The sequence below is a fragment of the Peromyscus maniculatus genome, chromosome 21 (assembly GCF_049852395.1).
Source record: "Peromyscus maniculatus bairdii isolate BWxNUB_F1_BW_parent chromosome 21, HU_Pman_BW_mat_3.1, whole genome shotgun sequence".
NCBI lineage: Eukaryota > Metazoa > Chordata > Mammalia > Rodentia > Cricetidae > Peromyscus > Peromyscus maniculatus.
The window spans coordinates 41,281,558-41,295,401 of record NC_134872.1 but is presented as its reverse complement, the minus strand read 5'-3'; the positions used below and the strand labels follow the sequence as shown (position 1 = coordinate 41,295,401).

The window sequence follows — 13,844 nt, the reverse complement described above, 5'->3', positions numbered from 1 at the left end:
CTAAGAGACCACGGATACCAACCCAGACTATTATAACCACCAAAACTCTCAATCACCATAGGCGGAGTAAACAAAATATTTCAGGATAAAACCAGATTTAATCAATACCTGTCCACAAACCCAGCCCTACAGAAAGCACTAGAAGGGAAAATCCAACCCAAAGAACCTAAACACATCCATGAAAAATCAAGCAATAGATAATCCCACCAACATACACCAAAGAAGGACAACACAATACAACCACAAAAAATAACAGGAATTAACAATCACTGGTCATTAATATCCATCAATATCAATGGTCTCAACTCACCTATAAAAACACACAGGCTAACAGAATGGATAAGAAAACAGGACCCATCCATCTGCTGCATACAAGAAACACACCTTAACTTCAAAGACAGACACTACCTCTGAGTAAAGGAAAATTCATAGCTCTAAATGCACACATAAAGAAGACGGAGCAATCCCATACCACTGAATTAACAGCACAACTGAAAGCTCTAGAACAAAAAGAAACAAACTCACCCAGGACAAAGAGACACCAGGAAATAATAAAATTGAGGGCTGAAATCAACAAAATAGAAACCAAGAGAACAATACAAAAAAAATCAATGAAACAAAGAGTTGGTTCTTTGAAAAAATCAACAAGATATACAAACCCCTAGCCAAATTAACCAAAAGGCAAAGAGAGAGCCCCCAAATTAACAAAATCAGAAAGGAAAAGGGAGACATAACAACAGACAATGAGGAAATCCAGAGAATCATCAGATCATACTTCAAAAACCTGTACTCCACAAAAATGGAAAACCAGGAAGAAATGGACAATTTTCTGGATAAATACCACATACCAAAATTAAATCAAGACAAGATAAACCATTTAAATAGACCAATAACCCCTAAAGAAATAGAAACAGTCATCAAAAGTCTCCCAACCAAAAAAAGCCCAGGACCAGATGGTTTCAGTGCAGAATTCTACCAAACTTTCAAAGAAGAACTAATACCAATACTCTTCAAAGTGTTCCACACAATTTAAACAGAAGGAACACTACCAAACTCTTTTTATGAGGCTACAATTACCCTGATACCCAAACCACACAAAGATGCAACAAAGAAAGAGAACTACAGACCAATCTCCCTCATGAACATTGATGCAAAAATACTCAACAAAATATTGGCAAATCGAATCCAAGAATACATCAAAACAATTATCCATCACGACCAAGTAGGATTCATCCCAGGGATGCAAGGATGGTTCAACATACGAAAATCAGTCAATGTAATACAACATATAAACAAACTGAAAGAAAAAAAAACCACATGATCATCTCCTTAGATGCTGAAAAAGCCTTTGACAAAATCCAACACCCCTTTATGATAAAGGTCTTAGAAAGATCAGGAATACAAGGAACATTTCTAAACATAATAAAAGCAATTTATAGCAAGCCAACAGCAAACATCAAATTAAATGGAGAGAAACTCAAAGCGATACAACTAAATTCAGGAACAAGACAAGGCTGTCCACTCTCCCCATATTTATTCAATATAATACTAGAAGTTCTAGCTAGAGCAATAAGACAACAAAAGGAGATCAAAGGGATACAAATTGGCAAGGAAGAAGTCAAACTTTCACTATTTGCAGATGATATGATAGTATACATAAGTGACCCCAAAAACTCTACCAGGGAACTCCTACAGCTGATAAACTCCTTCAGTAAAGTGGCAGGATACAAGATCAACTCAAAAAAATCAGTAGCCCTCCTATACACAAATGAGAAAAGGGCTGAGAAAGAAATCAGAGAAACATCTTTACAATAGCTACAAATAATATAAAATACCTTGGGATAACACTAACTAAACAAGTGAAGGACCTTTTTGATAAGAATTTTAAATCTCTAAAGAAAGAAATTGAAGAAGATATCAGAAAATGGAAGGATCTCCCATGCTCATGGATAGGTAGGATTAACATTATAAAAATGGCAATCTTACTAAAAGCAATCTACAGATTCAATGCAATCCCCATCAAAATCCCAACACAATTCTTCACAGACTTGCAAAGAAAAATACTCAACTTCATATGGAAAAACAAAAGACCCAGGATAGCTAAAAGAATCCTATACGATAAAGCAACCGTTGGAGGCATCACCATCCCTGACCTCAAACTCTACTATAGAGCTATAGTAATAAAAACAGCTTGGTACTGGTATAAAAACCAACATACGGACCAATGGAATCGAATTGAAGACCCTGACATTAATCCATGCACATATGAACACCTGGTTTTTGACAAAGGAGCCAAAACTATACAATGGAAAAAAGAAAGTATCTTCAACAAATGGTGCTGGCATAACTGGATGTCAATATGTAAAAGATTACAAATAGATCCATATCTGTCACCATGCACAAAACTCAAGTCCAAGTGGATCAAAGACCTGAACATAAATCCAGTTACACTAAACTTAATAGAAAAGAAAGTAGGAAGCACTCTTGAACGCATTGGCACTGGAGACCATTTCCTAAATAAAACACCAACAGCACAGACCCTGAGCACAACAATTAATAAATGGGACCTCTTGAAATTGAGAAGCTTTTGCAGGGCAAAAGACAGTCAATAAGACAAAAAGACAGCCAACAGAATGGGAAAAGATCTTCACCAACCCCACATCGGACAGAGGATTGATCTCCACAGTATATAAAGAACTCAAGAAACTAGACATCAAAGTACTGAACAGTCCAATTAAAAAATGGGCTAAAGAGCTAAAATGAGAATTCACAAAACAAGAACTACAAATGGCTGAAAGACATTTAAAGAAATGCTCAACATCCTTAATCATCAGAGAAATGCAAATCAAAACGACTCTGAGATACCACCTTACACCTGTCAGAATGGCTTTAATCAAAAACACCAATGACAGTCAATGTTGGAGAGGATGTGGAGCAAAAGGAACACTCCTCCACTGTTGGTGGGAATGTAAACTTGTACAACCACTGTGGAAATCAGTATGGCAGTTTCTCAGAAAATTAGGAATCGAACTACCTCAAGACCCAGCAATCCCACTCTTGGGCATATACCCAAGGAATGCTGATTCATACCATAAAGATACATGCTCAGCTATGTTCATAGCAGCACTATTTGTAATAGCCAGAACCTGGAAACAACCTAGATGCCCATCAACAGAAGAATGGATGAAAAAAATGTGGTACATATACACAATGGAGTACTACTCAGCAGAGAAAAACAATGAAAGCATGAAATTTGCAGGCAAATGGATGGAACTAGAAAAAATGATCCTGAGTGAGGTAATCCAAACCCAGAAAGATAGTCATGGTATGTACTCACTCATAAGTGGATTCTAGATATAAAATAAAGAACAATCAGTCCACAACCCACAGAACCATGGAGGCTATATATATAGCATGGAGGTCCCTAGGACAACTGTGGCTTATAATAAATTTCAGTTTTACTCAATTATTGAAAAAAAAATAGCCAAATGAATGGAAACACATGAACTATGAACCAAAGGCTGAGGGCCCCCAGCTGGATCAGGCCCTCTGAATAGGTGAGACAGTTGATTGGCTTGATCAGTTTGGGAGGCAACTAGGCAGTGGGACCAAGTCCTGTGCTCATTGCATGAGTTGGCTGTTTGAAACCTGGAGCTTATGCAGGGACACTTGGCCCAGTCTTGGGGGAAGGGACTGGACCTGCCTGGACTGAGTCTACCAGGTTGATCGCAGTCCTCGGGGTAGGATTTGCCCTGGAGGAGGTGGGAATGGGGCGTAGGCTGGGTGTAAGGAGAGGGAGTGGGAGGGGGGAGAATAGGGGAACCCATGGCTGATATGTAGAACTGAATGGTATTGTAAAATAAAATTAAAAAAGAAAAAGAAAACAAACTTTATACAGAGTTTCATCAATGCCCATCATCTTTTCTGGATTATATTGGTGCTGCCAGGAGCAGATGTGTCCCACTCTTATGAAAAGCCTACGTTCTTAAAACATTTTAAATGCCATATTCTGTAGGTCTTTGAAGTGTTTGAAGATTGCCTATCTAGCTGAAATATATCTCTGTATGACCTTAAAAACATACCTAATATGACTATAAGTTTGCTATTATAGATTACTATTAATCAGTATTTCTTAATTATACATTATATTTTTAATTGAGCTGCACTAACATCATACCCTAAACAAGAGTAGAAATATACATACAGTATAACAAAATTAACTTTAAATTTGTATCAATAAACCAAAATATTTACCAATATAAAATATGGAACATTAATTGTTGTTTTTTGGATTAAAGTAGATTTAATAATCTACCCTTTTTTCCCATTATAATAACCTACTATTTTTGTTGTTGTTGTTTTTGTTTGATTGTTTGTTTGTTTTAAGAAAGGGTTTTTCTGTGTTGTTTTGGTGCCTGTCCTGGATCTTGCTCTGTAGACCAGGCTGGCCTCAAACTCACAGAGATCCACCTGTCTCTGTCTCCCGAGTGCTGGGATTAAAGGCGTGTGCCACCACTACCCAGATAATAATCAACTTTTTCCCCCTCATTTCTCTATCATATCTCCCTTTCTTCTTTTAGGAAGAAGTTGACTATGACCAATAACAATTTGTAACCAAAACTCTCTTAAGTGAAAAGAAACATTTATAACCAATATTTTGGGAATGTGGGCATAGTTCTCTAGATGACTTTCTGCTGCTTGGTGGCACTGGTAATCTTTGGGAGACCCTGAGAAAATTTAAGATTATGGTCGAGTCCTGACTGGAGTACTCTGTGAGGCTGGCTCATCTCAGCCAGCAGCCTTGAAGCTGTTCTGAATGCAGACTCAGAGGAAACTGCCACAGAGGTGCTTTGAAATGCTGGATCATCTGGGCCATCCATTCCCAGAGAATTTTCAGGGGGTCTTCCTTGATCAAACCTCATTTTTCTTAACTCAGAATGAATCCAGAGCTCCTCACTTCCTATGGAAATAAAAGTAGATCCTCTTTTCCAAAGTAACATATCTTCTGACTTAAAATTTGAAATCAATATATTTTTAAAATATATAGGTTGGTTTAATCTAGCAGCTTTCATAATAAAATGTCTCTTAGTAGTTATCATTTGTTCATTAGCCATCAAAAAATGTAAAGACAACACAATAAAGATACAGTGTTCAGACTCTGTGTATTTTCCATCTTTGTGTGGCTTATTATGGTTTTTATTACTCTATTTCTTTTTTAAGGACTTTCTTTACCCTTTTTCTTTTTTCTCTTCTTAGCCTACACATATTTTTAAACATACTGTAACCTGATTAGAGGTTTTTTGTTTTGTTTTGTTTTTGTCTGAATCTGACCACATGAGCATTTAAACTGCTAAGCATCATGGCTAGGACAAAGTGACTGGCTCTGCCCTACTCCTTGACTTCCTGAGAGTCTAGCTTCATGGCAGAGGTACTGGTGGGGGCCACTCGTAGGCCCCAACTCTGGGGAATTTCCAGATCCATGCCACCACTGAGTAGCACTGTTCATAAACACTATATAAATGTTTGGTAGCAGGGCCTCTTAAAAGAGCTACCTGTTTTTACCACCAACACTGAGTTAGGAAGCCATCTCTTTAAGGAGCTGTGTGTCCTTGCTCAGCGCCAGCAAATAGAACCCAACCAGAAAAAAAGTGGTTACCAAGAAGCTGAGTTTGATTCCATTTTTGTGTGTTTAGAATTCTTTTTCAAGCTTTTTCAGGCTTTATGTGGAAATTTTTGCCAAACATTTGTGTGCAGAAGTTTCTGTCCCACCAGCAACTCCCAAATACCCAGCAGCTGCTTCCTAAGTTACCACACAGAGGCTTATATTACTTACCAATGCTTGACTGGTAGCTCAGGCTTATTACTAACTAGCTTTTACACTTAAATTAACTCAAAATTCTTATCTATGTTTAGCCACATGGTTTGATACCTTTTCTCACTACAACATTCTCATCTTGTTTCTTCTGTGTCTGACTGGCAATTTCCAGTCCTTCTCCTTCCCAGTACTCTGTTTGGCTTCCCCACCTACTTCCTGCCCAGCATTTTATTAAACCATTTCTTGTGACAAATCTTTACAGTGTACAAGAGGATTATTTCACAGCAATACAAAGTTTGGTTCTTTGATATTTAATTTGTTTCTATACTTTTCAGGTTGCTTAAGAGGCACTCACTTTTGGCTTTCCAAAAGCAGCAAGTCTGTCAGCCAAAATCAGAAGGTATGGGCTTTATTTCTTCTACTTGCACAGCACTTTCTTCCCAGATAGGAGACACACTGGTAAAATATCTATGTGTTTGCATTATACATCCGAAGACCCTGTCTCAAATGATATTTAATAGACCTAACTTACCGAACACCACAGAAAAACACAGCCTACCTTAGGCATGCTTGGAATAGTTCACACTAGTCAGCCTGGTGGTGCAGGCCTGGAATTGTAGCTACTTGGAAGGCTGAGGCAGGAAGATTGCCAAATTAAGATCAGCCGGGGTTAGAGAGCAAATTCAAGGCCCACATGAGATAATTCTTGAGACTGTCTCAAGATATAAAGTACATGGGCTGAGGCTGTTGCTGAGCCTAGCAAAGGGAGAGCTTCAGGCTCAATCTCTGTCTCCCCTGTCCTTGGCCCCCAACCCAAGAAAAATAGAACACTAGCCTTAATTTACTATTTCACAAATCATCTAACAAAAATCCTGTTTTAATTAAAGCACTGAATAGCTCATGTAGTGCTGTATTCAGTGAGATGGTTCAGTGGGTAAAGTTGCTGCCAAGACAACTTGAGTTTAACCTCCAGGACCCATGTGGTAGAAGGAGAGAACTGACTCTGGCAGGTTGTCTTCATCAACAGTAAGGTCCACAACTTCTGCCGCGTTCTGCCTCAGGGGCTGTATAACAGTAGAGATCCTACTGCGGTTTCGATGCTCTTGTGGTCGAACTGTATGCAAACTTGAACCTTGGCTCCAGTGAGATCTAGAGTGCCCAAGGGTTGAACGAGACTGATAGCTTTCTCCAACTGTAACAATCTCCACTTCACTGTCAGTTGAGGTAACATTAATTGTGACCTGGGGAGTGAAGGAAGCTTCTATCACCACAACATCTTCATCAATACTTCCTGAGGGGGCAGCAGGGTTGCTGGGGTTCTCGCTGGCAGATGCACACAGGTCCTCCACTCCGTCCATTGAGGAACTGGAAGAGGAGTCGCTGCTGAGGTCGTTCTCACTAGAGCTACTGGATGGAGCTGGGGAGGAGCGCATACTTCCTCTGGGCCAGCTCCTCCCACTTCTTCCTCTGCACCAGCAGCCTCTCCTTCTGCTTCTGTGTCCTCTGAGAGGAGCTGCTCTTCACTAGTCTCTTTCTGCATGGGTGTCTCCTCAGTGCACTACCGTGAAAACAAAGTCTTTTCATCAACAAGCCTGACACAGACTCTGCCTCAGTCCGAGGCCACTTTTGGGACCGTGCATTGTGACTTCTGCTTTTAGCACTCAAAACAGGCTGGGGATGTCTCCGTGAGACTTCTTTGTCCTCATCTGAAGTCACAGTATCAGAGTCCCCAAAATGGAGACTAGAAGAGGGGGAAGACAGACACTCACTGAATGAAGAGTCATTGTCCTCATCACTTGGTGTCTCCAGATGTTGTCTCAACCCTAGGATTCCCTGATTTTCTTTGACACAATTCTGTACATATGAGGGGCCAGCCTGTTGGCTTTTGCGCTTTTTCCTCACAACACCACTTTTTTCTTGTTCTTGCTGGTTGCCATTCATGTCCTTCTCTTGTTTTGAATCATCACACAGGTGAGAGAATTCATTCCCCACTCTGCTGTTAATCATCTCCACTTCTGCAGGGAAGCTCTTGGTGGCCCCTAGGGACTGTGGGTGCAGAAGGACCCCCTTCAGACTCTCCTGTGTTGTGGGCGCATCAGGAGGAGTCCCACTCTTCATAGTCACTTTTAGGGTGTAGACCTCGGTAAATTCAGGAGTCCATTGAGACATGGGAAACTTTAAGGCAGGCTTCAACTCTGGCTTCAAGCTTGATCCTCGGAAAATGACTCCAAAGTTGCCCTCTGACCTCTACACATACATCTTGATGCATGTACCCCGAGTCCACAGCCCCCGTGCGGCCAGGGCCGGGGCTCGCTGGCGCAGGCCAGCAAATAGCACCCGACCAGGCAGAGGCGAGGCTAAGGCGGGCCGGGTGGCTCTCCTTAGGAGGGCGTCTGTCAACGCCTCGGCCGAGCATGCGACTCAGCCCGGCTTGACACAACCCGCCTTGGAACGCCTGATCGCGCACAGCCCACGCGCTCTGGCGACCCTGAACAGCGGGCGTATCTACGCCGCGTATCTACTCTGCCACCATCGCCGCCGCCGCAGCCTGGCCCGGCCCTCCCCGACAGCCTTAAACTCTTTTAAGAGGAAATTTTAGAGTTTTATAGGAAATTTAAATTAAAAAACTAGATTTTTTTTGTTTGTTTTTTGTTTTGTTTTTCGAGACAGGGTTTCTCTGTGTAGCTTTGCGCCTTTCCTGGAGCTCACTTGGTAGCCCAGGCTGGCCTCGAACTCACAGAGATCCGCCTGGCTCTGCCTCCCAAGTGCTGGGATTAAAGGCGTGGGCCACCAACGCCCGGCTTAAAAAAAGGGGAGTCCCACAACACGTGGTTCCACTGGGGCACGAACCCAGGACCTTCTGCGTGTAAAGCAGACGTGATAACCGCTACACTATGGAACCCGGCAAAACTAGATATTTTTAAGGAACAGCTTTTAAAATATTTAAATTTATAAGGCTATTGGACTTATTTATAAGGCTATTTTAAGTTTATAAAATGTTTTATATTATTAATATGTGATTTTAAATACACAAATAAAAGGCTAAAGAGTTAGGGCCATATGGGACCCCCACAGTGACTCAGTTTCCCACAGTGACTCAGCTTGAAGCTAAAGTCCATTCTGACCCAAAAGAGTTCAAAGCTTGCTTGCTTGCTCTGGTCTCTTCAGAAGCTGTGAGAAAGCTCTGATCAGACTCCTGGGGAAAGTACAGGGGCTGTGAGAACGACCTGATTATCTTTGTGGGAAAGAACTAATTATTTAGCAAATGCCCAATTCCAGGCAGGCTGCTGAAGTTAGCAGGTGACATATGTTTGAGATGATGAAACTGCCTGGTCCTTGATTCAAGGACACGCTAGACCACCTATTATGCTGTGCCTTGTTCTACTTTTGCTTTTCAGTTCTGTACATAAGATGGCTGTGAAATAAACTCGGGGTTTTTCTGGTATTGACCAGAAGCCCTTCCAGCACTAATTTTCTGTCTCTGTCTATTCTTCTTTCTCTGCTTTCTCCTTAGCTTCATGCCCTACTCAGCTACTCTATTCAACTTGTTGGCTGGCTCCAGCAGGTCCATAGATTTGAGCACCAAGCACTAAGCACCAGAAACTGAAATGATCCTATCTTCTGGTGTAGCAAGTCAATGACCTAAGCAATCTGTCAAAATTTGGAGTGGAGGTTCTCAAGCTATGGATCTTGACCCTTTGGGGTTTGAAAGACCCTTTCATAGGGGTAGCCAAGGAATATCTCTGTGTCAAATGTTTGCATTTTGATTCATAACAGTGGTGGAATTGCAGTTGTAGGTTTGGCAGTGAGAGTGATTTTGTGGTTGGGGGTCACCACAACATGGGAAGCTGTGTTGAAAGGTCATAGCATTGAGAAGGTTGAGAGCCACTGGCTTAGAGAATGCATTTATTCATCTAAAGTCTATTTAGATTTAAGAATGTGTCTAGCCTCCTTATCTTTGCTAAATTTAAGCTTTAGTCATTTTGATAAACTGAGTCATAAGAAACTATTATATTTTGAAATGGTGTACTATAAAAAGATCAGAAAACTTCCCAGTCTCCCTATGGACTGTATCTATAATTAAAGTTTCATTTTGATACTAAAAGAGCTTCAATTCAAAGATTGTTATTTTTAAGGCTAAACGTAAAAGGAATAAAATGTAAAGTCCTAGTCTTATAAAAACTACTAACTTATTGTAAACTGTTAAGATAATTAAGATGTGTAAGTTGTCAATCACCTTGTAAATGATCAAACTCTTTCATGTGTTCATCGCTATACTTGTAGTCATGCTAAGTACTAATGTAATTAATTACAGAAATAAACTTTTTTTTTTTAATCTCCTGTATGTGTTTTCTAGGTTAAGCCTAAAACAAGTAACCAAAAACAAGCAAAGATTGTTTATCTTAGTTTTTTTTTGTTTGTTTTGTTTTTCGAGACAGGATTTCTCTGTATAACTTTGTGTCTTTCCTGGAACTCACTCTGTAGCCCAAGCTGGCCTCAAACTCACAGAGATCTGCCTGACTCTGCCAGCAATTCTTTTTTTTTTTTTTTTTTTGGAGCTGAGGATCGAACCCAGGGCCTTGCGCTTGCTAGGCAAATGCTCTACCACTGAGCTAAATCCCCAACTCCCGGCAATTCTTCTTCTTTTTTTTTTTTTCTTATAAAGGAAAACATTTAATTTGGGCTGGCTTACAAGTTCAGAGGCTGAGTCCATTATCACCATAGTAGAGAGCATAGCAGTGTGCAGGCAGGCATGTGTTGGAAAAGGAGCTGAGAGTTCTACATCCAGATCTGCAGACAGCAGGAAGAGAGAGCGATACTGGGCCTGGCTTGAGCATTTGAAACTTCAAAGCCCACCCCCAGTGACACACTTCCTCCAACAAGGCCACACATCCTAATCCTTTCAAATAGCACCACTCCCTATCAGCCTGTGGGAGCCATTTTCATTCAAACTACCACACCTATATAATTGGAAAGAAGGAAAAATACATTTCAATATGGACCCTGGACTACAAAGAAAAAGAAAAAAGAAAGAGAGCTAGGTGGAACAGGCACAGCTAGCTCACAACAGTCACAGGCACATCAGCCTTTAACATGGGAAATAAAACATTTTAAGAAACTAAGTAGACAGGTTGATCAGAACCTAGAGGTAATGAGTTTCCATTTCTAAATTAAAACAACAGTTAGATTCCTTTACAGAAATGGTCCTACAAAATCAGAGGGCCTTAGACTTACTTGTCATTGGAATCAGGGGACTATGTATGGCTTTGAGAAAAAACTGTTGTTTCTATGCTAATTTATTAGGTGTAATTAGAGAAAAGTCTCACCATGGTTGGGGAAAACTACAAAAAGAGAAAGACACAAAGACATAAATCAAAATTGGTACCTGTCTCTGTTCTCTTGATCCCCCGGCTAACTACTCTGCTGTCACAAGTGGCTGGATCATTTTTTGTTTTGTTTTTTGTTTTTGTTTTTTCTTTCTTTCTTTCTTTTTTTTTTTTTTAATGCCGAGTGTTGTTTATTGAAGGAGGGAAAAAGTCTTAAATACAGGCTTACAGCACAATGGGAGAACCCCAGAAGGCAGAAGTTGGCTACCGATGTTTTACAATCTTGCATCTAAGCTGTTAACGCCCATTATGCAGGATACACAGACAAGGAACTTCCCTTAAGCATTCAGGAGGGTGGAACCTGGCAGGGAATTAGCATAGGGAGGCTATCAAGGTCACAGTCAGCAGGCAAGGCAATAGTTACCCAAAACGGGGACCAGGTCCCTACAGGTCCACCTTTTACTAAAAAAGGAGCTTCTGACTTAGGTTGCATGGGATGTCAGCAGGTCACCTTACCCATCATGGAGACACCTGCCCAGGCCGCACAGGCCTTCTGTCTTAGGTTGGTGAGTGCCCCCCAGGCATCACCCATCTCTGAATACTCATTATCTTACAGGCTCAATCATGTGAGATCTACGGAGTTAACTGTTGCCAAAGATCTCAAAGTGGCACTGGGCTTGCAATCTGTGTGTTTAACACAGAAAAGACCAACAGAAGTCCTAACCCACCCATAGCCAGTAGGCTAAAGGCAACTGAGCCATTCCCTTCCTTAGCGAGCCTTATTACAAATTGGAATCCTTCTAAGATGGTATCCCAAAAGCAACTGGAACTTGAGTTTATAAATTTATAATTTTCAAAGCCAATTGAAATGTATATAACTATTAAATTGAATTTATCATGCCCATTAGAATGAAAGATTAACTGGTAGCTACTTTTGCTTCCAGGGTCTCCACTGTGCTAGCTGTAGTAAGCAATTATGAAATGGTAATCCCAGAAACATTAGCAGCAGTGGCTGTCACTGCAATAACAGCAACAATGGCAGCAGCAATGTCAAATTCTCTTTGGAGTGTATGAACATCCACTAGCATGGATACAACTTCAGGAACATGAACCACCAAAGCCCAATTTTCTTGATCCCAGCACGACTTAAGCTGGTAGCTCTGCAAAAGAACAACTAAGGCCGGGCAGTGGTGGCAAACGTCTTTGATCCCAGTACTCGGAAGGCAGAGCCAGGCAGATCTCTGTGAGTTCCAGGCCAGCCTGGGCTACCAAGTAAGCTCCAGGAAAGGTGCAAAGCTACGCAGAGAAACCCTGTCTCGGAAAAAAAAAAAAAAAGAACAACTAAGAACCATAAAGAAAAAACAGGCAGCTCACAAAGAGCATAACTAATGGTCTTATAATGGCTACATTCAGGCTCATAAATTTTAAGGTATCTTCAAAGTGGGGTATCTTAGATATTCTTAAGAGCAATGGTATTCAAACTTGTCAGAGATCTGCTGAATATGGCATTTAACATGTTTTTTGCTTTGGTTTGGTTTGGTTTGGTTTGGGTTTTGGGACAGGATTTTTCTGTATTTCCATGGCTATTCTGGAACTCAGGATAGGCTGGCCTTGAACTCACAGAGATCCGCCTGCCCCTGCCTTCTGAGTTCTGGGATTTAAGGTGTGTAACATCACAGTCACTTAAAATGTCTAATGGAAAGAGCTTACTATGACAGATACCCCAACCCCTAGCAGTGATCCCAAGGTCTTCAAAGATTATGGGGGATGACAATGATGACTCCAACTGAATTGTGGTAATACTAACCAGTGGGCAAGAGTACACCAATGCCTTCCCCACCACCAGTACCCAGCCGAAATTATGAAAAAACTATGGAGAATCAATTGTCCCACTTTGTCTAGACAAAGCAAGGTCAGTCACCCAAGGTCCTCTCAGGTCTCCTGGACCAGGCCACCAAAGACTGATGCTTCCCTGGTACCTCTGTCCCAAACAAAGCCATGGTGTAGTCAGACTTTCTTTCTTTTGGGACTACCAGCCCCCAAATAATGACACAGAGACTTGTTATTAATTTTCAAAGCTTGGCCTTTACCTTATGGCTTGTTCCCAACTAACTCTTATACCTTAAATTAACCTGTTTCTATTAATCTATCTTGGGCCACATAGTCTCACTCCCTCTGTGTCTCACTAGCATCTCTCTCAAATGCCTAGATTTATCCAGACTCCTCTCTCTGCCCTGAAATCCTGCCTAACCTTTCCTGCCTAGCTCTTGGCCATTCATATCTTTAATAAATAATCAGGTGCCTTAGGCAGGCAAGGTAAGACAGCAATGCATCTTTACACAGTTTTCTCAAATATCCTACAATACCATGGAGACCACAGGAGCCTGGGATGCCCATCTAGGTAATGGGTAAATCTCTGTTGTTTTAAATGATACATAGACCGTTTGGATTATACTTCCTGCTGCAATTTACCTTCTCAGATCTCTGAGGGCATTGATGGCTAGGCCAACTATAGCTTTGTCAGCCTGGGAGTAGCAGGCAACCAGGTTCTTAGCCGAGGCTGCAGCCACCTTGTTAGTTCACTTCATATGTTAAAAAAAAAAAAAAAAAATCAAGCCGGGCGGTGGTGGCACACGCCTTTAATCCCAGCACTCAGGAGGCAGAGCCAGGCGGATCTCTGTGAGTTCGAGACCAGCCTGGGC

General features: G+C 41.2%; 2 non-coding genes and 1 pseudogene across 2 annotated transcripts; all 3 read right to left on the bottom strand.

Moving 5' to 3' along the window:
• Positions 1–6,777: 6,777 nt before the first annotated feature.
• On the bottom strand, positions 6,778–8,001 carry LOC102920602 (E3 ubiquitin-protein ligase Arkadia pseudogene; annotated as a pseudogene).
• A 643-nt stretch (positions 8,002–8,644) lies between these two features.
• Positions 8,645–8,717, bottom strand: Trnav-uac (transfer RNA valine (anticodon UAC)). Its single transcript has one exon. It is a non-coding gene; the product is annotated as a tRNA-Val (tRNA).
• Positions 8,718–10,367: 1,650 nt separating this feature from the next.
• Trnaa-agc (transfer RNA alanine (anticodon AGC)) lies at positions 10,368–10,440 on the bottom strand. The gene has a single exon. It is a non-coding gene; the product is annotated as a tRNA-Ala (tRNA).
• Positions 10,441–13,844: the final 3,404 nt, after the last annotated feature.